This window comes from Macrotis lagotis, chromosome 3 (assembly GCF_037893015.1).
Source record: "Macrotis lagotis isolate mMagLag1 chromosome 3, bilby.v1.9.chrom.fasta, whole genome shotgun sequence".
Lineage (NCBI taxonomy): Eukaryota > Metazoa > Chordata > Mammalia > Peramelemorphia > Peramelidae > Macrotis > Macrotis lagotis.
Window position 1 is genome coordinate 124,054,793 of NC_133660.1, and position 27,526 is coordinate 124,082,318.

At 36.3% G+C, this 27,526-nt stretch overlaps 1 protein-coding gene and 1 long non-coding RNA gene across 11 annotated transcripts in view; both read left to right on the forward strand.

Moving 5' to 3' along the window:
- The window catches only part of LOC141516226 (uncharacterized), a 100,343-nt gene extending 80,587 nt beyond the window's left edge, over positions 1 to 19,756 (forward strand). The window contains exons 4-7 of the long non-coding RNA XR_012476640.1: positions 739 to 857; positions 14,885 to 15,087; positions 15,508 to 15,603; positions 17,965 to 19,756. This is a non-coding gene — a long non-coding RNA (uncharacterized LOC141516226). The remainder of the gene's footprint in view (positions 1 to 738; positions 858 to 14,884; positions 15,088 to 15,507; positions 15,604 to 17,964) is intronic.
- Positions 1 to 27,526, forward strand: part of ANAPC10 (anaphase promoting complex subunit 10) — a 694,704-nt gene that overhangs the window by 284,830 nt on the left and 382,348 nt on the right. The window lies entirely within an intron of this gene.

A 27,526-nucleotide genomic window follows, 5' to 3' on the forward strand; every position in this document is an offset into this window, starting at 1 on the left:
ACAGATGAGAAAACAGAGACCAACAGGATTAATGATTTGCCAAGGGTCACACAGTTAGTGAGTATCTAAGGTTGTATTTGAACTCAGATTTTCCTGACCCCAGGTTCGGCACTCTATCTACTGCAGCACTTAGCTGCTCTAGTCAGTGTAGAGTAGTGGAAATATGATGTCAGAGGAACAAAGTTTAAATCCCCTCTTGGATACTTATTCCTTGTGTAATCATGAAAAAGTTTTATGCCTTTCAATTTCTCAGCTCTAAAATAAGTGTTGAATTAGAGATTCTAAGGACTCTTCTATCTGTAAGTCTGCTATTCCATTTTTCATTTTTAAAGTTTAGTTTATAATTTTTAAATGTAACAAGGGACTAGCCAATGAGAGGTCAGCCTTTTTGAATGCATATGGCATGCTAACCTATGCTAACCTAATGAGTAAAGATTCATTATGCAAACCTCATGTGGATTTCTATGCATGAATAGTTATTCTATCGGTGTTTCCAGTCCATTCAATATATATCTTTTTGATTCACTACTAAGCCAGAACTACAAAAAACTCCCACAGAGGCAACTCAGTCTCTTCCTTCTCTGGCTGCATTTGAGTAAAGAGACAATAATTACAATAAGCTTCCATGTAGAGAGAGTGTCAAAGTCCTACTCTTCTCACCTGAACTAGCATAAAGTGATGAGTTCATGATTCTGCTATTGCTTATCTCCCTGTTGTATATATTATTTCCTGCCTTAGATGAAGGAACATTGGAGATGACACTCTAGTCTGTGATCTTTTGAGTTTCAAATGATCAGCAGAACACCAAAGGGACAGGAATTGGAGGTCAGTTCAGAGGCCCCTGCCAGTTTGGTCTGGTGAGTAGTGATCTGCTTGTCCCTAATAGCATTGGATGGATGGATAGATGGATGGATGGATGGATGGATGGATGGATGGATGGATGGATGGATGGAAACTAAGAGGAAACAACTTGTCTATCAGATAAGAGTAATTTGTAAGAGCACTTCGTAGAGAAGTTACTTTGAATTTAAATCCATTCTCCTCTTACCATCAAAATGGTAATGGGAAGAGTATGCCTCCAGTTCAGCAGGTAAAATGCATATCTCTCTTCTTATTATATCTCCTCAGTATATATCTCTTTGTAAAAGTTAACTGTTGCATGGGGGAGGTGATCAACCTTGATGGACTTACTCATTCCATCAGTGCAAAAATCCGGGACAATTTGAGGCAATCGTCGACAGAGAATACTATCTGTATCCAGAGAAAGAATTGTGGAGTTTGAACAAAGACCAAAGAATATTACCTTTAATTTAGGAAAAAAAACTTATATCTTATTATATAATCTTGCTATCACTTATACTTTATTTTTCTTCCTTAAGAATATGATTTCTCTCTTATTACATTTGGATCAATGTATACCATGGAAACAATGTAAAGACTGGCAAATTGCCTTCCGTAGGGGTGGGCGGAGGGCAGTAAGATTAGGGGAAAATTGTAAAACTCAAAATAAATAAAATCTTTAAAAGAAAAAAATTAACTGTTGCCTATTGGTTAAATGATATTTGGGTGTCAGTCAATGGTATCAATAATATTAGTCCAATACACCCCATTAAATGCTCAACTGCTCAGAGATGTGTTTGACATCGTACCAAAGGGAGTGACAGATGGCATATCACCAGCCATGAGACTAATGCCCTTTTCCTTTTTCTCCTTTAATTTTAAAGGCAAAATTCATAAAACCAAGTGACCAGACAGACTGTGGATCCCTCCCCCCATTTCAAAAAATCCTTATAAAGAAAGAAGAATTTTTGTTCAAATTTTCTTTGGTTATCCCAAGAGTATCTGTAAAGAACATTTTGAAACAAACCAAGAATGGTGGTTTGACAAGAGAATAAGACTTAGCTCCTTTGGGTTTGATGGCAGAACAGAAACCTCTTAAGGAAAATGCTCACAGTCCTGCTTATAAATCATTGGTTCAATACACTGGGCAAAAAGACAACTCCAACAAGCTGCAGAAACCTTTGTTCTGCAAACAACAATCTTGCTGAAAGAATCTTTACTCATTAGACTCATCTTTACTCATCCCATGATGGAACAAGTATAGCAGAATGAAAAGAATGCTGGGTGAGAATCCAAGCATTTCCACTTACTATGTTGTAGCTCTTCAAATCTCAGTTTCTTTATCAGAAAAATGAGAAACCTGGATTGGATGACCTTTAATGTGCCTTCTTGTTCAAAATCTATGACTGTGATTTTATCTGCATTTATCTGGTTGGACCATTGATGAGCTATACTACCCACCTTCTGAAACAGAGAGAAAATGGAATCAAGATGCATAAATAGACTTGCATTTATGGGCATGGACAATGTAGGATTTTGTTTTGCATAAGTTCATATTTTCATTAAAAAACATCCCCCCCCCAATTTCAGGGTTGGAAGAAGAGAAAATTAATGTTTTTTAATTGAATAAATGCTCCAAAATGCATAATGGTCAAGGTTTTTTACACATCTATGTCAATATTTCCATGTTCTGGAACCTGGAAAAGTCATAGAATCATGGATTTTTGAGATGAAAAGGATAATAAAAGTCATTGAAAGAAAAAAAGGGGGGGAAGGAAATCTTTACTCTGGGAAGAGGGTGTAAGAGAGGGAAAAATATGTGACTTATCATGTGCCTCATAGTTTTCTAACAATGGTATGATAGCATCAGTTCCTACTGGTGAGAGCCAATTGTTAAATTTTCAGTGTGAGCATTTATACCTTGAAAATTGAGAAAAATCAATGCTTCATTTATTGTTCCATTGGTTGCCTGTACTTAAGAAAGTTTCAGAGAAAATGGAAATTAATGAAAATTATATTTATAAGGGTATAGTAAGTACTTCCCCCCCCCCCCCCATGGAGGGCCTGTTGTTAAATATTTGCCAGAATATCCTTTGGTTAAACATTTACCAGTTCAAAAAATTTTGACTTTCCCATAGTTGCTTCTATTTCTTGTTGAAAAGTTTGTCTACATTTTCCTGTATTTGATACTGCTAATAAATTACAATACCATTGGGAAAAATAAAGGTCATTGAGATCAATCCCTTCCATTATACATGAGGAAATTGAGATTTGAGAGATTGTAAGTTCCCCCTTGCAGTGTGGTATGGTAGATAGGGTGATGGAGTGGAGTCAGAAAGACCTGAGTTCAAATCCAGCTTCAGATAGCTTGACTAACTCTTTGATTCTGGTCAATTTACTTAACCTCTATCTGCCTCTGTTTCCTCATTTGTAAAATGAGGGTATCACTCAGTGGTTTCTAAAGTCCCTCTAGATCTATGATGTTCTTATAAAGGAGGAGGGGGTATCAATTTAATCAATCAATCACCTCCACTGTACTTAAAGTAACCAAGAAGATGCTGATACCTTCATCAGGTGAGGAGATGGGAAGGAAATAAGCATTTATTATGTGGCAGACTTTATGCTAAGTATTTCGTAAATATTATCTCATTTGATCCTCACAATACTCACTGGGAGATGAGAGCTATTGAGTCTCATTTTACAGTTGAGGAAACTGAGTCAGAAAGCAGTAAAGTGATTTATCCAGGGATACATAGGTAGAAAAGTGTCTGAAACTGGGTATGAACTTGTGTTTGAGACTCCAGGTCCAGCATTCTATTTAGCTACTTCTATGAGAATACCTCTACAGAACCAATAAATGAAAGTTATAAAACTAGGTGTTTAATAAAATTTGAAAGGAGCAGCAGTATTCCAATTTTAGAAGGAATGAAACAGAAGAGCTGCTTCGGGATTGAGAAAAAAAAGTTAGTTGTATCCTGTGGGGCTTGGAAAGAAAGTGGAGGATAGAAGGGTCTGACTTGCTTTGGTCCATGGACTCACTGGTCCATGGAGGTCATAAAGGGTTGGATACAACTGAAGAACACAAGGAGGGCTTGAAATAAAACCAGCCACTTTGGAATAGGGCCCTCCCATGGGAGGTCAGCCTAAGTGGTAGAATATATTCCAGTCACCGCCAAGTTTGCCAGATAGAATCCCTTGGTAGAGGGAGTGTTGGGTGGGGGCACAGAAGGAGAAGAAAGAGGCAATGTCTCTTCTTCCTCCCCTTGAGCAGAGGATGATCTTATGAACTTTATAAAAGTTCAAAAGATTTTGGTCTTGACAAGAGAATTGGTGTGTTGGAAATCATATTTTAGTAGATGCCTAAATCAAATATATATCTATATCTTCAGATACACACACATAAATATATAAACCTATATGGTTGTTTACACATATATGCATATGTACATATGTATGTGTGCTTTTGTGGGTATCTATATCTATCTAACAATTTTCTTGAGCTAGTTAGTACCATTCCCATTTAATAAGACACTAAGTCTAGTCTTATTACACAGTTAGCTACCATGTTGTTTCAAGAGAAAACAAAGTGCAGGACCATCTCTATCCATATCCCTTATATTTTTTGTCTTCGGTGAACAAAAAAGGAGGAAAGGAGGTATCTAAACTGAGATCAGGAAACTAAGCAAGAGATTTGGAATATCTGAGGGTATGTACAGTGTCCAGTGACCTCCATACTGATACTCACTTGCGACATTTCTCATCCTTGCCTCCTCACTTCCTTCCCTTTCTTCAAGTCCCAGCTAAAATCCCATCTTCTACGAGAAGCCTTTAATGCAAAGATCCCCTTTAATGCAAGTCCAGTCCTCTTGAGCTTTTGCCACTGGACTCCAATGGCTCTGGAGGAGAGAGTGAGGCTATAACTTTGTATAACTCTGCCTGGCATAAATCCAGTTCACCTGTAAATCAAGACCTGGCCATCCTGATGTCATTGATTCTCTAAGAAGGAAGGATGAACAATAACCTATAATGCTAGTGCCCACCCTCCATTGATTTTTTTTCCAGTTTAGCCTGTTTATACCTTGTTCATACATAGTCTCTTGCATGGTATCTCCCCATTAGATTGTAAGCTCCTTGAGAGTAGCACTTGCTTTTGCCTTTCTTTTTGTATCCTTGCTTATCATAGTGGGTGCATCATGAATGTGACTGGCTTGTGGCAGAAATAGAGAGACAAAAGGGACCTCCAAAAGGAAGACAATGGGATAGAACAGAAAGAAAGTTAAGTTTGGAAAAGGACTTGGGTTAGAAGGAATCTGCTAAATGTTATCTATGGGATCTTGGACAAAATACTTCTCTAAGACTCAGTTTCTTCATTTATAAATCAAGAGGGAAGTAAACTAAGTGAGGTCAGCTAGACTCACCTTCCTAAGTTCAAACCCAGTCTCAGACATGTTCTAGTCATGTGACCCTGAGCAAGCCACTTTATCCTGGTTGTCTCAGTTTCCTCATCTGTAATATGAGTCTGTGAAGGAAATGGCAAATCACTCCAGTGTTTTTGCCAACAAAACTCCAAAAAGAGTCACAAAGAATCAGACACAACTGAAATAACTAAATAACAACAACAAAAACAAGACCAGGAGTCTTTAAAAACCCTTCTAATGTTGAATTAATGATCTTATAATGTTATTCTGAAATATTATTGATATTATAGAGCAACTGAAGAGAAACTCTCTGTCATAGGGCTAGGTCTGAGATAGGGCTTTGAGAGTTGCTTCCTATCCAAGTAATAGACAAAAATCGTCTTGGATTTGGAAGAAATCTCAGGATTTTTTTGTGGTCCAACCCAGAACTGAAAAAGCATCCTGCCTGTAGTAACCCAGACTAGTGGTCCTTCAGTCTCTAGTCTAGATGAAGAATTCTAATTTGGCAAAATATGCCATTTAATATCCCCTGGCATTTCATTTTGGAACACTCCAACTGTTAGGAAATTTTCCCTTTATTATTTTTGTTGTTGTAGTCATTTGGGGTTTACTTGGCAGGAATACTGGAGTGGTTTGCCATTTCCTTCACCAGCTCATTTTTATAGATGATGAAACTGAGGCAAACAGGGTTGGGTGACAGGTCACACAACTAGTTAGTGTCTGAGGCCAGATTTGAACTCAAAAAGATGTCCAGGTCCATCACTTTGTGCTCTATGGCTCCACCTAACTGCTCCCCAGGCTTCCACTGAATCAAATGTCTCCCAATGCCTTCAAATCATTATTCTTAGTTCTATTTTCTTCAGAAAAAATAGAACAAACTGAATAACACTCCAACACCTGGAGTTACCTGTCATGTCTCTCATACATCTCCTTTCCAGATGCTATTTAATTAGTTTCTTTACAAATGCCATTTTTCTTCCAGATGTGACATTCAAAAATATATGTTCTGGAAAACACCTTTAAAAGGCCAACACTTAGCCTTGTCCTATTTTTGAGAGAATTGCCAAAAGTCCTTACCCTATTTCACTAAGATGATTAACTCCTCATACATTCCAGGAATATAACCCATGATTCATTCTGTCTACTAATGTGATCTAGGAGTGGGAATAAGCAATTATTTCCATCATCTGTTAGTCAGAGAGCATTGAATTGTTCAGCTTACTGCTCAGTGTGTTCAATAAAAAACTTATCATCAGAATAAATAGAAATTCCTATCACTTGACCCTCAGAATGATGAATGCTGGTCAGATGAATCAAGGCTTCCCATCCTTTCGAGTAGGTTGAAGCCAGAAAAAGTATTAACCTCTTTGGAGTCAGCTCATTAATCCTAGTTCTATCAATAAGAGCTCCATTCAAAAGTTTAATTCTGTAACGAGATCTTGATCTTAATTAAAATATAAATAAGATTACTTATTTACTTACTATGAAAACATAGGCATGGAATGGTATGAAGGGTGAACTAAGGAGTGTCAAAGACATAACATCAAGATTTGGACCTAATTCCTTGAAATTCCCTGTGACTCCCTCTCTTTAGCAAATATTCCAGATCATCATTCTACCTTTCAAAAATACAATTTAACAAAGCTTCCAGACCATAGAGAAAGGAAGATGATAGGGATAGTATATCTTTTTTTGTAATCAAAAATAAGAAAGAATTCATCAGGGCAGGGAATGTGATGAAAGAAAAGAGAACAGCAAAATTGGTGAAAAGAAGTGAAAACCTCTGAAGAGAAAGTATGACTGACAACGTGCTGGAAAGACCATGGTAATGGGCTCTCTGACACTTTCAGAATATTCCCCACCACATTCTCAACAAGAATACAATCTCCAATATGAGAATAGTTGATGTAAAGAGCATATAATCAAGGAAGACTATCTCTAGGATTTTATTTTGTATGCTGCTTGAGGTTCAGAGAGTTTCTGAGCAACTCCCTGAACTCCATTTTTCTCAGAAACTCTGTTTTGGGTAGAGTGATGTCATCATAAGGCTGGAGAGGAGATTTTTAGAAGATTGACTATTTAAAAAGCATGATACATAAGAGTAGAGTTGATGGAGAAGGAGAGCGCTTTGCTAGTCTGGTGTCAATGGAAAGGGGGGTGAATTTGAATGTATGTCTTGGGGTAGGGCAGCCTTGGAACTACCAAGGTGAATGTCTAGTAAATCTCCTACTGACTTCAGAGATGAAGCTGAGAGAAAATATGAACCAAGTGACTCTCCCACCTCATCCTCTCACATAGTTTTCTCTACTGATTTGTTTTTCCATTGTCAATACCTATGTTGCTCTGTCTCAGTCAAATAGGCTATTTGATATAAGGGTATTACTGGTCTGTAATAGATTGCGTACTGGAATGACAGCTTGAGACATATTTGTTTAAATATCATTACCCAAAGCACCCAACTGACCCTAGGATTTTAGAGAAGGTTTGGAGTTGAAAGGTATTCTTACTGTATGCAAAAGTTTTGAAAACAATCTTTACATGTATATATCTATACAAATGTAAGAGTTATTGTTATTATTATGACTATTATCTTCATTGTGATAAAATACCTTCTTTAAGGAGAGGGAAACAGATTCTTTCAAATGGGAAAAAAAGGTAAAATATCTTTATCATCAACTCCTTACAAATTGACGTGCAAATTATTCAGTTCTAATGAAATTTCATTAAGATGAATGTACCGCAGAAAAGCAGAGCAGAGGTCCAGACACTAATAAATTAGTAAGAGAAAAGAAATGTCTTGAGTGTAGTAGGAGCTTAATAGGCTCTCTCTCTCTCTCTCTCTCTCTCTCTCTCTCTCTCTCTCTCTCTCTCTCAAACACACCCACATAAGCATACCTTTTTCATTACTCTTTCTAGATCTTTCAGTGTATTGTTTCATTTGAGTGGATTTGGAATTATGTATGTATGTATATATATGACATATTTTCATTATTGTTAAATCTTGGTTGAATGTATTGATAATTGTTTTAATTTTATTAAATGTGAATTGTACTTTCTATCATGGCTATGCCACATAAGGTATATACAGTGAGCTGTTTGCTTTAAAAAAACCCTTTTTTAAAGCAAGGCAAATGGGGTTAAGTGACTTGCCCAAGGTCACACAGCTAGGTAATTATTAAGTGTCTGAGGCCAGATTTGAACTCAGGTGCTCCTGACTCTAGGGTCAGTGTTCTACCCACTGCATCGCCTACCTGCCCCAAGATACCTCTTAAGAGATTAAGACAAAAGGATGTGATAGAATGATGCATATGATAAACCATAGACACACAAATGTGTGGATCAGTTTTCAAAGTTTTAGATATACATGAGAATTCAGAGAAACATAGGAAGATCTGCAGGGTCCGATAACAAATAAAGCAATTAGAACCAGAAGAATATATAATTAATTCAATAGCAAAAATGAAAACAGCATTGAAAAGTACTTTATCTCAGTTTAAATTAATGCCCAATTGGTTCCAGAAAACACTATTTTCCTCTCAATAGGAAAAATAGGAGATTAAAGGTGAAGAATATCATACATTGTTAGATTATTGTTGCTGTAACAGTAGGTTTGCTTAGCTGTTTTGCTTTTTTACGAGAAATGGCTCTGGGGAGGTGGTATATTGGGAAATGACGGTGGAATTAAAAAAAACTAATGACATCAACTTAGCTTAAATAGAAAAATCAGCATTCTATTCTCTTGGAAGGCTTTTGCTTCCATTTTTTCTTAATGGATAATTTTTTTTTTATAAACTTGAAGAGACTTTCATGGTGGCAGAGAATGACTGGACAGTGGATGATGGAAGCAAGAATCCTCATCTGACCTCCCCAGGCTAGGAATGTTTCTAATATGAGGTCAGATTTAAGAAGAGTCATAATGTCCCGACTTTTGGCTAGCTCTACATGGATATTTTTCCTCTATTGTAGACTCCAGGGATGTGTGTGGGCTTACTTAAAAATAAAAATAAAAATAATTTGAACATTGCCCCTAAATATACTGGACATTCTGCATAAACATTTTAAAACAAATCAGACATCAATTCAATTCAACTCAGCCAATATTAGGGTCTTATTTTGTGCATTGTAGTATAATGGATAAAGCATTGGTCTCAGAGTCAAGAAGGCCTGGATTTAAATTCTCCCTCTAACACTTACTAGTTCTATGATCATGAATAAGTCATTTAATCTCATTTAGCTTCAAGTAACTCTGTAAGATTATGGATAGATTATAATCTGCATCAGGGGAAGCAGTCCCATACCAATAAAATCATAGATCCTTTATGCATTAACAGTTAACTATAAGAACTTCTGTTGGGTCCAGGGACCTGGGACACTACATCATCTCTCTCTTTCCAGTCAGAAATCCTTCTGCTTTGAACCCTGGGAGATATATGGATTCAATCCTAAGAAATCAGACTACCAAATTTACAATTTCTTTATACCCCCCACAATTTGGAATCCTAGGGAGAAATCCCTTAAAGCTTAGGTTTTACATTATACCTAAGGTCTCTCCAAAGCAACATAGGTACTCAGTATACAATGTAGATCAGCTACTAATGTCTTCTAAACCAAAGAAATAATAAGCATTCTAGGACTCACAAGTGCTCATTGGCAGAGGAAAAAAAAACACAATCAGTCAGTAACATAATAATTGTCAAACTCTACCAGAAGACATGATGCAATTAGCAAGACTGCCAAATAGAGTTTTATGTTTCACCTTGATTTTGTATTGGATAAACAATCTCTTCCAGGACCATGATTTTTTGGCAAGACAGGTTAAGGGTTGACTTCTTCCCATGGTCAAGAGTTATCTACCCTCCTCTTCTACTCCTACCACCACTCAGTTCTGACCAAGGGACTCAAATTCATAAGACTGCCTCCAGTCTGTTCAACTCCAGATTGTTGTCAGTCATCAATGATCAGGCAAAGAAAAACAAAGTATGAGCAAAATGTCAAGAATTTCGAGGATAATCATGAAAAAAAGTGGGAAGAAAGGAGTTTATTGGTTTCAGATCTCAAACTTTATTGCAAAATAATAAGCATTAAAATAATTGGTACTGGTTAAAAAAGAAAACTATCATGAGAAGTGATTAGGAACACAACATAGAGAAGCAAATAAACACAGAAGCATAGTATTTGATAAAAGCAAAGATCCCAGTTACTAGACTTACTATTTGTGGAACAATTGGATAGTAGTTTGGCAAAAATTAGATTTAGATCAATACCTCATACAATATACAAAGAAAACTTGAAATAGTCATGTACCATATCATAAACAAATTTGAAAAAAGAAACTACCTTTTCTTATGAAAATTACCTTTCTCTTTTTTAATATGAATAGGGGAAAGAGTTCAAGAGTACACAAATAATAGGATGGATAACATTGATTTCATAAAAATTAAAAAGTTGTGCACAAACAAATCTACCAAAGTAAAAATTGGAAGGTAAACAGATTATTGAAAAAATATTTGTAGCAAGTTTCTCTAATGGAATTCTCATTTCCAAGATAAATGTAAGTAACTGATTCAAATCTGTAAGACTAAAAGCCTTTACCCAATAGATAGCCAAAGGATATTAAACTGAGGTTTCCAAAGAAAGAGATTCGAGCTATCAACAATCATATGAGAAATGTTCTATGTCATTAATAATTAAAGAAGTGAACATTATATCAGTTTTTAGGTTCTTCTATTAGATTGGTAAAATGACAAAAAAGAAAAATGATAAATGTTGGAGGTATTGTGGAAAAATAGGCACACTCATGTTTGTTGATAGAGCCATGAATTTGTCTAGGCATTGTGGAATGCAACTTAGAACTTTACCCAGAATGTTACCAAAACTGTGCAAGATCATTGACCCAGCCATATCACTATTAGACCTGTACCTCCAAAGAAGTCAGAGAAATATGAAAAGGATTATGTCTATGAAAATATACATAGGGGCGGCTAGGTGGTTCAGTGGATAGAGCACAGGCCCCGGAGTCAGGAGTACCTGAATTCAAATCTGACCTCAGACAGTTAATAATTACCTAGGTATGTGGTCTTGGGCAAGTCACTTAACCCCATTGACTTGTAAAAACATATATATATATATATATATATATATATATATATATATATATATATATATATATCTTTTTTGATGACCAAAAATGGGAAACTAAGGAGTATTCTCTTATTGAGGGATGCCTAAAAAATTATGGCATAAAATATAGTGAAATATTATGTCATAATATTGATGAAATGGATAATTTCAGAGGAAGAACTTTATAAACTGATGTAGAGCAAAGTGAGCTGATCTAGGAGAATGTTTTCTACAATGAAGCAACATTTTAGAAAAAAAATTTGAAAGGCTTTAGAACATGGATAAATGAAATGATAAACCCTAAGTCCAAAAGAATGAAGATGGACCATGAAATACCTTCCAATGGAAAATTAATGAACTTAAATTAAAAAAGAAACATACAGTGTCAGACATGACTAATATAGAAATTTGTTTAACTGTATTATGTAGCTATGAATTAAGAGATCTATTTTTCAGATTTAAAAAATTTTGCTCAAGGGAAGGGGCTTAGTGGAAGGGATAGATTAATCTTAAAAATACTTTTTACTTGAAAAATAAAAATACTAAACTATTTATGAAAAGAAAATCAAAGCAAAAGAAGTAGATAGAAGTCTGGTCTCAAGTTCACTCATTTTAGCACTGGTTCTAACTGCCCTGTGGGAATCATTGCCATTGATATGTGTTTAGGGGAAGGGGAGAAGATAGGAGGAAGTCTCCTTCCTGCACACTTCTAGGATGAGGCCTGAACAGTTTTCACAGTATCTATAGCCAGGAAAAGAAAAGTGAGGCAGAGAGTAGGCCACTCCCTTTTTAAAGTCAACTGAGTTAGTGTCTCTTCTTGATTAGTGGTCAATAATGGGATCATTTTGTGATCTGAAAGCAACTCAAATCCTTTAGTACTGAGTTATTTCCTGCAAAGTGGTCAGGGCGCAGGCTAAGTACTCCACGGAGATTCCTCCAAACAAATCTCCACTACCAATGTATTGATGCATTGACCTTCAAAAACATTGATCAGAGTCTCCTTTGATTAATTCAGTGGATTCTTCAATCAAACTGATGGAGTTATTGGTCATGAGTTTTTGTTTGGTAGCCTCTGTGGGACACCTCATCATATTGCTTATAGGACACAGAAAACTCAACATGCTTGGTATATTGAAGTTCAAGAAGACAGATGCTTATTGGAAAAATTCCTCTCCATTTTTCCTTTTATTCTATAAAAGCAAGTTAATAATTCCTTTCCTCACTAAATCCTTACAGGATTTCCTTTTTCCTTGCCCTGTGGATAGGAGAGTAGACCTGCATTCTGCATGAGGGGTGAAGCCCTGAGAAGGGTAGGCTCTACCCATGTACAGTAACTTCTCCCAGGAGTACTTAATATCAGCTTGTAGTAGTAGAAGAATATGACAGAGATAGATATGTGATTTCATGTGAACTGAGAAGAAAATTCCCATGTGTATGTTTCTAACTCAACAGATGGTAATAACTAGGACTCTGATAAACTTGACTGAAGAGAATCTTTAATAGACAATCTGCATATCATCACCTGTATGAAGGAAGAGGACTATTGAATTCCATTGGTAGCATATTCCCAGAATCTAGCCCTCTAGTCATAAAAAAAGATTTCCTAGGAAGTGTCTCATTGGCAAATCCAAGTTTGAAAATTTGGGAATCATTTATTTTAGATAGGAAATGGTGTTTCTTGATACAGTATACTTCTTGGAAAATGATCAAGCCCATAGTCCACAGGTGGGGAGATGATACCACTTCCTACTTGGCAAACAAAACCAGTGAGTTACATAGATGATGTTGTTGTATGTATAGCCTTCAGTTTCAAAAAGGACCAATGATATCATGAGGTATAATTCTTGAAGAAGGAAATTTCTTATTCAGTAGCCCCCCAAAGTAATTTTACGTTCCAGGGAAGTCTAAGCCAGAGGGTGGAATCATATGCCCTGGGAAGATTATGGAGATCACTGTGAGAAAGAAGGATTCATTAGAATGTCAAAGGGTTACCCTTATAGCAAACCCTAAATTCATTTTCTGGGAGGAAGAAAGGCTGTTAAGCTAGTTGAGTATCTTCATGTCTACTGTGTCTGTTTATGGGCTCATATTATTGTCTTTTGTATTTTTGTGGGGTTAAATAAAAGCCTAATAAGCATTTACCAAGGAGCATGTATAGGAACAAAGGTTCCCTTTTATCCATATTTAGGGAAACCTAGATGCAAATTATACCCTGAGGATAATCAGAAATTTTCTTGGAGCAACTCTGAGCATGGGCAAAGAGCCAAAAAGAGCAATGGATCAATCCCCTTTGGAGTAAGGTCACCTGAATCAAACAAAGGTCTCTGTGAGCCCAGAAATCATTATGGGGGAAAGAAGGGGGACCCTGTGCCACAGGAGACATATTTATAAGTAAAGCATAGAATTATTCCCATGAGCCTTGCATGACTTAGAGATAACACCTATATTCCTGTGAATCATTCTATATTCCTGTATACAAGTCCTTGGGAAAATGATTGTTTTTACAAGACCTCATAATTTAATCAATAAGTTGCCATATATGGTACACTATTTGGAAAGCAGCAAGATTTAGTATATAAGCGAGGTTAAGGCATTGGGGAACTGGTGTAACCTCTATTATAATTCAGTCTGATCTGACTAAGGCTGAATGAGCTAAAGTTATTGAAGAGCTTTGTGAAATCCCACTGTCTGAAATGTTCCTTTAATTTAAATCATAAAATCCATAAACTGTGTTAAAAACAAAAGAAGATAGTCCTTGCTAAATTTCAGAATTAAGGTTAATCTTTATTAGAGGATTCCAATATGTTCTTTCTGGCATGACCTTTCATGGTCTATTAAAGAGGGAAAATAGAAACTCTCTTTCTTTCATTTTGAAAACACTTTCTTTCATTTTTAAAAAAAACAATGAATTATCAGAGTCATACCCTACAGATAAACAATACCAGTTCAGGAGGGTAGCTGAAAATAATGTTTCTCTTATTATTTTCAAAACAATTAAAAATTTTATAATATATGTTTTTAAAAATGTAGTTCCACATTAGAAATTCAAAAAATGTCATTAGAAAAGGATTAGAAAAGAAAGTAGGTTCCTAGAGGTAGGATCAGGAATTTTGAAGTAGAGGTCAAGAGGTGCAGATTTTAATCCTTTTTGTTATTATTAGTGCAATTCACCTATTTAACTGAATCTCAGTTTCCTTGTTTGTAAAATGAGAAAGATTTTGAAGATACTTTCAGATCCTAACATTCTAGGCATTACATGAGATCCCCTGGGGCATGGATGATATTTCACCCCTCCCCATATCTTCCTCCAGACCTTAAAGTTAAATTTTCTTAGCCTTTAGCAAAAGTGCTTATTCATCAAGGAAGAAAGGTATGTAAGCCTAATTGAGCTGAAATAAATTTCAGCAATTCACCTTTTCAAGAGATTGTAGGAGTTCACTATTTGTAACCCGAAATAGTTGTCATAGTTGTCTGAATTTGTGTTCTTACCTCTTGTCTCTCTGTAGTCCGGATTCACGGGATTGAAACAACTGTAGCAATAAGAAGGAATTATTGTATCCAAATGAGCAGTCTTCAACCAGTATAGAATTGGAAGGGAGAAGACTCAGTTCCATATTGGGGAAACAGAGAGCTTGGGACACCAGTATGAAGCTGTTATTGAGGAGTCCAAAGAAAAAGAAGAGTCTGGAGGCCAGACAACCCTCCTGGGGTGAGACAAAGACCTTGGGGCCATCGGTTCAGTGATGGATATAGTTTGCAAAGGCAGCTCTTCCCAGAATATTATCTGATAACTTTCCATTTTAACTCATTAATCTTGCTAACTAGATGCTAAGCCTCTGTTGCTTCTATGCTTCTGAAGAACCAGATTATTGTAAGCACCCTCTAAATTCCTGGCCTTGGAGGAAAGCTCTGATCACCCCAGCCTAGTTATAGCGCTGGGTAGGGGTGAGAAAGAGGGCAATAAACTAGGAAAGAACCTTGAATGGGAGTGTAGCTGGAACAACTGATTATCTCACACATAGTCAAAAATCAACCATCTCAAAACATTTTTTTACAAGGGAAAAGGGAAGAGGAGAAGCTTTGCTGAACCTAATGAAATTAAATTCTTGACTCATGCCATCCTTTTCAGAATAGAGTGATTGTCAGTGAATAAGTCATCCTGAAGGCATTGGCACAAGACAGACTTCTGACTGTTCTTATTTCATGACCATTAGCACAGATCCACGTGAGTATTCCCAACATCCACATTACTCTGTGTTAACACATTTAACCAATGACCTTCGCTATGTTGCTTCTTTAATACCAAATTGACTTACAGCCTTATCCATTAGATTTAAATACTTGGATGATTCATCATTTACAGTAAATCTATTAGAGAGGTTACACTGCAAAATTCACAATTGTCTGCATAGCACGCCTGCCTGGAAGTTAAGTATGGGAGCGGAAACCAAAGCAGAGAGATTCCTATCCTTGGTTTGAAATTTAAACTTAGCCGGCTATGACAAACATCTCAGCCCCAAGCCTGAGAGGGAAGAGGCATCTGTCACATGCTTTACATAGTTTACTCTAATAATAGTCTCAGATTGTTTCTGAGAGGAGAGTAATGCCTTTCTTCATAAGAAAAAAAGCTTGTATGGGACAATCCATGAAAAAACAGGAATTTTTTCCTCTCTTTCCCCTTCTTAGAAGATTCCCAGTCTTACGGCTCACTCCCCCCCCACCCCCACCCCCCGACTAGGCAGGTGTGTGTCCCAACTGTTGGCTTTGAGCTGGTTAAATATAGTCCCAAGCCAGAAGCTTGTTCACCAGTGAACTAGAGCTTACAGATGTTATCCCACTAATAGTAAATGAGCTCATCCTTGGTGCGGAGGCTTATTCATTTGGGAGAGAATAATGAAAGTGATATAGTCATTACATCATCTTTTCCTGTACATTATTCTCCCCCCATCTAAGAGGGAGAGCAGGCTGCTGTGTCAGTCCCTAAGCCATCTTGTGTTCATGCTTAACAGAAAGATACAAACCTAATCTGAGGATTCTCCTGATTCAAGTTATTTGGGAGGTTTTCTTTGATGATTTAGATATTGAAAAGCATAAACTGGACTTCTTGGCTTGTAATTATCTGAATCCATACAATAGAATACAAACAAAATAATGCAAAGTCATTCTGACAGAAGGGGAACTCCTATTTGAGAAAAACTAGAAAGATTTCTTAAAGAAGATAAAGAAGTTTCTTAAAAAGAGCTTAGCCTTGAGGGGATATGGAAACTATGAAGAGAAGACATTGTTTATAGAATACCTATACAAATAGTCAATAATGAGCAAAGTAGTTAAAATCAAGTGAGTTCTCTATTCTATCTTGCTTTTTTTTCTCTCAGAGGTATCACTTTCTTCTTATTCCTTTGAGGGGTTATTTTATTTCTCTCAAATGACCAGTGGAGAGGAAAAAAGACTTGGTTCTAGACATATGGAGACTTCTGAATAATGGAACAAACTTGTAAAAAAAAAAAGGTCATGAGATCATGTCTTAAGAGATCTAAATGGTTTATTTACCTACTAGACTCCCAACTCCAATGTAGGATGTATTTATAACTAATGAAGCAGAGAAAGACATGAAAAATACCCTTAAGGTTGTATAAGGATTAGTAAATAGTCTTATATGAAAGACTGGTATTTCCTAGAGAAAGCACTTAACCTTCACTACTTTGCTCATTACTGAATATTTGTAGAGGTGATCTAAAAACAATGTTGCCCCCTTATGGGGTTTTCATAACTCTTCATGACTAAACCCAAGTGCTATCTCCTTAAAATCCTTGATTTTCTCAAATATGAGTTCCCCTTTTCTCAAAAAGGCTTTGTATTGTTTTGTTTGTAGTCTATCTTTATTTATCAGTGTTCACATTCTGTCCCACCCTTCCACAGTAAAATCTAAACTCTTGAGGGTTAGGGTTATTTTATCTTCTTTTTTTTTTTATTCCACAAAGGAAAATTTGTAGCTTCCTGTGGGTTTTTAAACCTATCTTGCTTTCTCTAGTCCTTTAGTTACCTAGAATTACAAACCAATCAGAGTAGAAGTATAGTAGTACCAACAGTAATGATAAGACTAAGCTCCAGTTAATATTTTTTTGTTCAAAAGAAGTCAGTTGCTTCAATGGACATTCTTATCCTTATAATTTCTTGAATTATTTCTTCCAGTGATCAAATGCCATTCTTATCTTTGATGTCACCAGAACAACATTTCCTCATAAAATGGAGTATGGATATGGATTTGAATGTAAACATGTTATCTGATGCTAGGCCATAGAATAATGTCAAAGATAGGCCATCAGAGACTTTCTAAATTCAAAGACAATAGAGTAGATATGTTGTGGTATAATAAATTACTCAAAATACAAATGTTTCTCTAATGACATGTTCCCCCTTTTTTTTTCTTATGGACTAACCTCCCCCTCAATCTGAACCACCAAGATCATGTTATTTTGGTTATGGGTTGTTTCAGTCATGTCTGTCTCCCTATGACCCTTTTTGGGATTTTCTTGGCAAAGATACTAGAATGATTTGCCCTTTCCTTTCGCTTCTTATTTTACAGATGAGAAACTAAAGCAAACAGGGTGACTTGCCCAGGTTACATAGCCACCAAGTGTCTGAAGCTGATTTGGAACTTAGGTCTCCCTGACTCCAGGCCCAGCAGTCCATCCACTGCACATAAAATTAGACAAATCAATATCAATGGCTAATGTTAGAGGTTGGTGTTGCTAATTAAATAGCATTGATTAACAGATATTTAAACAATGCATAAAAATAATAACATGGCAATCTAGATTGAATTCTCCTTTATTCTTCCTCCTGTTCTGATTGGAAAGGAAAGGGATTGAGATTTAAACTCTGGGTGGGAATTTCTCCAGCATTTCATTTAGGGGAAACAGGGAAAAGATATATACTAGACTTCACTTGCTTGCACTAACCCTCCACACAGGTGGGTCCAATGGTCAGCGAGCAGCCCTTGGGTCCAATTCTCCCACTGATGGACTTTGTGTCATTCGTTGTTGTGGTTGTTAGTGGTATGATCACACTGCTTTCATGCACAAGTATTGGATTCTGTATGTGACCCTCTCTGGACTGGTTTTTTGTTGGCTAGCATGGTTGGCCCAGTAGAGATAAAAGGTTGGACATTCTTGGAAGAGAGATTGGGTAGGGCTGTGCTTTTTCTAATTCTTACTGCACTTGTTTAGAGAAACATAGAAACAAATCAAACTTATAGTCCTCTTTCTCCACTTTGCTGTCATACAACCCTCAAAAGCTGAGTAGAACTCTTCCAAGTCACCAGAAGTAGAAACCCGGGGCACTCCTATGTCACCATGAACATTCTGACCCACCAAATCTCACAAAAAAAAAAAAACATAGGATGGCAGTCAGGCTTCCATACATATACAATGAGCATATCAAAAATGATCTCCCCTTTTAAATCTTGTTCTCTTATCTCTTCTCTTGTTCCATCAGTGTATTCTTCATCTTTCCCCTCTTCCCCTTATTACTTTTCATCAAGGGAATAGGGAAATCTCAGTATCTAATTCTTCCACACCTTCCCTCGGAATGAATTCAAGATCTATGTTTCCCCCTGGAATGAAAGGTATTGGGAAGCATTGCATGGTGAGAGGTAGGTGTTAGAAAACACTGTAGGGTCATCAAACATTCACTGAGCACATTCATTGTGCCCTGGACTTGAGAATACAAAGAAAGGCACAAACGGAGTCCTTGCCTTCAAGGATCTTATATTCTAAAGGGGAAGATAACAATGTGAACAACTCTGTCCATTAAAAGTATGTGACTAATGTGAAGTATCTCAGCCCCAGCCTCTACCATCTAGATACTCTTATGAGAGGTTCAGAAACTTTAGAGAATGATGGGAAGGAAGAATCTAATCTAAGATTTGGTTACAAATCAAGAGATTTGGATTCTCTTCCTAATTCTATCACTAAGTAGATGGATGATAACTTGACTAATGACTTGATTTCTTTTATCTCTAGTTTCTTTGTTAAATTTGAATAGTAGTACCTCCCTCACTTTCCTCTGATAGATTAGGTAATTGAATATATTTTAAAGCACTTTGAAAAAAAAAGTTTACATATGTGAAAATAAAAGTGAAAAATGCAATTGTTAATTTTATAAATCTGGAGTCTAGGCTTTATTTATCTTGTAAATGGACACTCTTGTGTCCCTTTAGTCTAAATAAAGTATTGTATTACTCATTTGAGTATATGTTTTAGTTTAAAATTTTCTGAATTCAAACACTCCAAAAAAAGGACATCTCCATTTACAAAGTAGAACAGAAAGAGAATTTTATATAAAACTGCAGTTTTCTCACATACAGCTTGCTTTTTAAAAAGGTACATATTAAATTCAACATGTTAATTTCAAAACTATTACCGTTTATCTATTTCTCATTCTGTTCTGTGTTGTGGGTTTTTTATATTTAATTACTTTTCAAATTAATAAAAATTTATTTTGTTGTACATTTTAAAAGACTTCAATGATCTCTTTTGTTTTGTAAAGTCAATGAGACTCCAGTCCTGGGAGTATTTACAAATGAGGTGGTTAGATAAGCCTAGTTCTGAAAATGAATGATGGATCAGAGGGGTCAGGTCATCAACACCTGAGAGCATTGTATGTATTCTGTAACTATTTCCTGACCATTCACTGAATGGTGAACAGAGTTTTGTATTTTGTTTTTGTTTTTGTTGTTTTTTTTTTTATTGACTTCTTAGATAGAAGGGAGAGTGTCTACAAAAAGTTCCAACAGAAAAATTTAACTTCATTTTTTCTTGTTGATCATGAGGTGTAAGCACACACTACTCTCCAGAACTGGGAGAGGATTGGGGGTGGACTGGAGAAGTCCCCTTCTCTGCCTCTGTCTCTAGGTCCTGGTCTCTTAGGTATGCCTATTTCTAAAATGAGATTATTAACTATTTGTGTCTTCTTTCATTTGACGTAGAAGCTTCTGAGACTTTGAAAGATTAGAAGAACCAAGTTCAGGAGTAATCTGCTCAAAAGAATTCAATAGTGAATCTAACTAGAAGTCTATTTGCCAGCAAGGGTCTGGACCAATTCTTTGCCTCTGCCACATTCAGAAATGGGGAGAGGAGATAATATCCAGCTAGAGGCATAATTAAAGAAGTGGGGGAGAAATGAAGAGATGACTGCTCTGGGAGTTTTCTTTAAATGGATGTTGAAGGAGATTTCTACTCCCCTCTCCATTCAAAGGAAACCCAGGAGCAGAGGGAACTGAAGATTTGTGAGTACCAAAGCTGTCCTCCTGCAGGGTGATGAGGTTCCTGGGGACAGGCGGAAAAGCTAATTTACAAAATTTAATTGATATTAACTGGTTGCATTGATAGTGTGATATAATTGATAGGAAGCAGCTAAATGGTCCAGTGGATGGAGTACTGGACTTGGAGTCAGAAAAACCCAAGTTCAAATATGACCCCAGACACTTATTAATTGTGTGATCCTGGGCGCTGTTTACCTTAATCCACCAGAGAAAGAATTGACAAACCACTTCAGTGATTTTGCCAGTAAAATCCTATGAACCCAATATTGACATGCTATGATTCATGAGATCACAAAGAGTTGAACTGGACTGAATAATAATCAGTGGTTTTGATTTTGAGGGGACATGGCAATTGATAAGTGGAAATATTGGAATGGAAGTTCAAGTTTATTACATTAGAAGAACCTCATTGCCTTTCAGGGGTACTCCTAGAATCTCATTAAGATGTAGATGTTATTTGTGAACCCAACTTGCTAGCACATACAGGTAGGGAGAATCAGTAGGGTCGTCTTATTTTCTTTTTTTTTTTCTTTTCAACCTAACCTCCTTCCCTTACCCCCAAAACCTGCTCCAAACTTTCCAAGTCTTCTTTCTTTTTACTCCTTCTAACGTATTCTCCCATCCTTGAACATGACACCCCCATCTCATGTCTCTAAGTATTTTCTATTTGTTTTGGCTGAAAAATGTTTGAGGCAATTAACAAAAGTGCAACAAATGTAGATGGAAATCAAGTCTACATCTACCAGTATTTCCAAAAGTATAAACCGGATAATGTGTTCTATATTCCTCAAAGGAAATCAGTGGTAGAGTCTGGAGTCTGGCCCCCTACCCATGGTAAGGGAAATTTTTTGCAAGGAGATCAACAAGCAGTAGAAATCTGGAATATCCAAATTGGAGGAGACAGACCTTCAAGGTCATCTAATCTTCCTGAAGCTGGAAACCTTTCTATAGCATCTCAGTTGAATAATTACCAACCCTGAATGAACACAGATATTTTTAAGGATTTGTGCTTCTAACACTGAACTTTGGAGTAGGTTTCAAAAGAGTCCTTGGGGTGTTTATAGTCTAATTGAAAGGCAGGACAGTGTAATGGAAAGAACTCTAGATTTGGAGTCCACACACCTAGGCTTAGCTTGGAAAAGAAAGGATTTGAAGGGGACATAGCTACTATTTGTAAGTATTTTCAGAGCCCTCTTAAGAAAAAGGGATTATATATTCTACTTGACTTCAAAGGTCAGAATAAGGAGAAATGAATAGAAGTTACAGAGAGGCAGATTTCATTCAGTGTAAGGAACAATTCTCCAAGTTTGCTATGCTGACTCATTAAGAAATGAGTTTCTTAACTGGTTATCCAACATCCTTGGCATCCTAGTGTTCTCCCTCCTCATTTCCACATCTTCCTTCAGATCTCACCTAAAGTCTCATTTTTTGCAAGAAATCTTTCCTAGGCAGCCATAAGCTTTCAGTATGAGATGACCCCCAGTATATATCTTATTTGTTCCTTGGGGACAGAGACTGTCTTTTACCTTTCTATTCTTTTGTTTACCATAGTGTTTAGAACAGAGAAGATATTTAATGAATGATACTGCTAAAAATGGAACCTAGGTCAACTAAGTAGTATAGTGGCTAGAGCACTGGCCCTGGAGTCAGAAGGATGTGAGTTCAAATCTAACCTCAGACACTGTGTCACTTTGAGCAAGTCACTTAATGCTGTTTGTCTCAAAAATAGAATATGCTTAATAACTATATATACAGTTTAAAAGGCAAATAGAGAAATTCATTTGTGTTGTAGGCTCATTTGAACAAAGAATAACAATTTCCCTTGAAACAATTATGGGGTGCCATTTTAAGTTATATGTTCTGATTTTACCAGTGTTAACTATTCTGATAAGTGTTTCATATTTTTACAGTAATATGGCAATAATAGGAGTTTAGCTCAATTTTTATTTGAATGGTATTATTTTTTTAATTATTTAAGGAAATGGGGTTAAGCAAATTGCCCAAGGTCACATAGCTAGGCAATTATTAAGTATCTGAGGGTGGATTTGAACTCAGGTCCTCTTGACTCCAGGGCAGGTGCTCCAACTACTGAGCCACCTAGTTGTCCCCTGAATGGCATTATTTTAAACCAATTTGCCTTTATTCTCTTCTTTCAACTTTGTCTTTTCCATTTTGAACCAGTTAAAACCATGACCTCTGTAGAACCAGAGAAATAAAGCAAAAAGAATAAAAATTTAAGAACTGGGTTAATAAAAGCAATCAATATGCTGTGGGAAAGGGTAGGGAGTAGGGATTAGGGTATAGACTCCAGAACATCTGTGTGACTGAAGGTGCAGAACAGACATATTCAAATAGCTTCCCACCATGGCAAACAATGGAAGGATGTTCATCATTCTCTGAGACCACCCTCATGACCCCCATTCCTGACTCTTTGGATTCAACATTGCCTGGGACGGAAAACTCTTCCCTGAACATCTTAGCCGCTATCGGGGAATGACATCTACTCAGGGGAATGTGTCTCAGAGTGTTGTATATTTACTCTGACTATGTGAGACTGCAGACACAAACACAGTGGCAGAGTTACATTTGGTCTTAAACAGAGAACCACGTGTTCTGTGTTTTCTATAAATGAATCTATTGATGTGAGCTCAGGAATTTTACTATTGCAGGCTGTCTGGTTCCCTTTTCCCCCTGCTGTATTTAACCTATACTTTAGGCATTGTTGCTGAAGAACGTCATTTGCTTTAGCTTTCCCTGTAAAGAACAGCCCAGTGCCAAAGAGCTTCTTCTTCCTCTGAAATATATTTTCACAGAATCACAAGATCTGAATCCAATCCAACAAGCAAGTATTAATTGCCTTCTATGTGCAAGACTATCATACTAAGGGACAAGAATGCAAAAAACAAAACAGAAATAGTCCCTCCTCTTAAAGAGCTTGCTCAGAGTTGGAAGGAATGTCAGAAACCATCAACACTGACCCATTTCTGAACAAGAATCCTCTCCACAACATAGTCAAAGAAGAGGTCATCTGGCCTTTGCTTGAAGATCACTTCATTACTACAGTCTGAGTAGCCCATTCCATTTTTGGATAATTAAGTATTTGGGAGGGGCAAGGGGGTGGCACTGGGGATAGAGTCCCAGGCTCATAAGTCAAGAAGACCTTAGTTCACATCCAGCCTCACTTACTAGCTGTGTCACCCAGGACACCTTAACCCTGTTTACCTCAATTTCCCCATCTATAAAATGAGCTGAAGGAAATAGCAAACCACTCCAGTGTCTTAGCCAAGAAATCCCCAAGTGAAGTCATGTAGAGTCAAAGTGAATCTTTGATATTTGAATCATCTATTTATGTTAGTTATCTCTTTTATGTAAGATAACTAAAATCTATCTCTTTACAACATCCATATATTATTTCTAAAAGCCTCTACTTCTGGGATCAGACAGAAAAAGGCTAATATCTTAAGTGACTGAGCATCCCCAGTTCTTACAATTGATCTTTCACGTGACATTATCTGGAGGTCTTTCACCATCCTGGTTGCCCTCCTATGGATACTTCCAGAACTGAACTGACTTGAACTCCAAAAGTGGTCTGACCAGGTTAATGAGGAACAGAAAAATTATCCACTACCTTCATTCTGAACACAAAGAATCTCAGTGTAGCCTGGATCACGTTGACTATTAGCTGTCATAATGCACTACGGAGTCTTACTAAGCTTAAGGTCTACCCAAATCTCCTGATGGTTTTCAAATGCATTGGTATCTGGGTACATTTTCCCTAACTTCTCCTTGAATAACTAATTTTTAAAATCTGTTTAAGATTGTTGTATTTATCCTGGTCAACTTTCATTTTATTGTCCATAGGTTTATATCTTATTGTACATTAAATTTGTGAGATGTGCATATTTAAAGGACCCACCCGGGGACAGCTAGGTGAGGTAGTGGATAAAGCACTGGCCTTGGAGTCAGGAGTATCTGGGTTCAAATCTGGTCTCAGACACTTAATAATTACCTAGCTGTGTGGCCTTAGGCAAGCCACTTAACCCCATTTGCCTTGCAAAAACCTAAAAAAAAAAATAAATAAAAATAAAGGACCTGCCCTAAAAGTTCACCTGGTCTATTTATGCCCAACCTGTGGTAGAACATTCTGAGCTTGTATTGGTCTGATCAGTCACAGTCTGACATGTAACTTGACTCTAACATAGTGATGCCATGTTGGTCCTCTTCAAGAACAAAGGAAAATAGTCAACTATCATCTTGTCTGGACATAGCTGTTTGCAGTTCAGTGGAGCACTGGTCCTGAAATGAGGAAGACCTGAGCTCAAATCCAAACTCAGATACTCCCTTTCTATGACCCTGGACTACCAATTTCCTCAACTGTAAAACAACAACAACAACAACAACAACAACAACAATAATAATAATATCTATATGTATATATATGTCTCCCAGGGTTGTTGTCTAATATGAAATAAGTGCAAAGTGCTTAACACAGTGTCCAAATTTAATGTTTAATAATTCTTTCCTTCCTTCCCTCCCTCCTTCCTTCCTTCCTTCCTTCCTTCCTTCTCTCCATCCGCTTTCTCTCCCTCCATCCTGTAATCCCTCTTTCTTCCTTCCATTCTTCTTTTCCTTTCCTCCTTTCCTCCCTCCCTCCCTCCTTCCTCCTTTTTTTCTTCCTTCCTTGGATTCAGCTCAACATTTTAATTGTGTTAACTTTTTTAATCTTGACTGTCATCTATTTATGTTAGTTATCTCTTTCAGTTTCATGTCACTTCTAAATTTTCAAGATTTGCATCTATGTATTTTTTCATTAATATTTCTTTTTAAAATTAATTATTTGAACTACCTTTACATTTGCTCAAATAAACATTCATCTCTTCTGTGAAACCCTTCCTGATTCCCTTAGCTAAAAATGTTCTTTGCTTACTCTTAATCTCCTATGTCTATTATTTTTTACCTTATATTTATTTAATCATAATTATATGCTATTCCCTCTCTTCCTTCCATTAAAATGTAAACTTCTTGAGGGTAAGGTCTGTTTTGTTTTTCATCTTTGTAATACCAGGCCTCATGTCATAAGCAAATTAAAACAAAATTTTATTTAATTGAACTGAATTGCATCTTATGCAATAGCAGCAACTTTGTAAAGAAAAACAATTTTGAAAGGCTTAAGCATTTTGATCATGTACTAGCAAATTGATTTCAGAAGAATAATGATGAAGCATGCTCCTGATAAAGCATAATAAGACAAACATTTTTGGAAACTGCCAATGTGGAAATATATTTTGTTTGTCTATGCATATTTTTATCAGGATTTTTCTTTTCTTTTTTTCATCACTATACTGCTAGCTCATCTTGATTGGAATTGATGAAGAGGGAGAATAATATTGGGACTGTCAAATTAGGGAAAAAAAGAAAGCATTATTGAAAAAAAATTTTTTAAATGCATAGAAACTAATAGAAGGAAAGCCAGAAGAAATTCAAACAATCAAGACATGTAAAACGTTATTTTTATATACTTTTCAAGGAAAAGAAAATTGCACATAATAGAGATTTGCAGTTTCATGAATAATATTCTTTTCTATTCTGCTTAATGAATGGAACACTCATTTTATTTGGCAAGTTCAAAACAAAAGAAAATTTTAAGAGATTTTAAAAAGCACACCCCTCCAAATAATTAATATTTACTGTATGTTATAATAAGCAATGGTGAAGATACAAAGTTTAGATAAACATAGTACCTGTCTTCAAGAAGGTTTTTTTTTTTAAAGTTTTTATATTTACCATTGGAGACACTGAAATTGTCATACAAAAATAATGCATAGTAAAAGTATGAGAGGTTGAGCTATATAAAGACTTCCGGAGAAAAGGAGGTATTTAGGGATTGTTTACCCTTTCACCTATATGAAGGTGTTACTCCTCCACTAAAGTCCAACTCTGATACCTAAATTAGAGGTGAGTACTCAAAGTCTACACTAGGATACTACTAGTTATATAGTATAGTCAGAGGCTCTAGTCCAATAGCATTACTCTCCATTGTTGAAGAATGATTGGTTGATTGTTTAGTACACCTTGTCTTGTGATGAAAAGAGTCTGAAGAAGAGAGATCTTTGGTCTTCCAGCTTCCAGTTCTTCTAGGTAGAATCTCTTGAAGAGAAAAACTCTAGAAATAGGCTGACAGGTAGGGTGTGCAGTCTCACCAGCCAGCTTCAGTCATATGTTATCTCCAACTTCTCTACTAGAGACTTCAAGAAATTTTCCATGGAAGTGGGGCTTTCTTTCTCTTAGTTGAACTGAGTTATTTCTCTCCTAGTAAAAAACTCAATCACTTTGTGTTTTGTCTGGCATGTTTAAAATTCTTGAATTTAATTAATTTAATTTAATTTCTGGTTACTATTGAGTTAGATACATGGTTTTACTTCTTTTTTAATGTTATTTTATTTTATTCATTATAATTACATGCAAAGATAGTTTTCAAAAAATTTTTTGTAAGCTTTTGAGTTCTATAATTTTCTACTTCTATTTTTTCTTCCCCCCCACTCCAAGACAGTGAGTAATCTGATATAGGTTATACATGTTCAATCATGTTTAACATATTTCCATATTAGAATGGGTTTACTCCTTATTTCAGTTTTTTGTAATCCTTGTAAAACTGGCATTTAGTGAGAATGAAGTCAAGTCTTGAACATATAAGTTAGGGCATTCCTTCCATATTAAGAGATGGTGATCAGGAACATTACTGGAATCTGAAATTGTTTTCCCCAGATTAGCAATATTTAGGGGAGTGGCTAGATATAATTCCAGCCTGGTACTATGCCCCTCT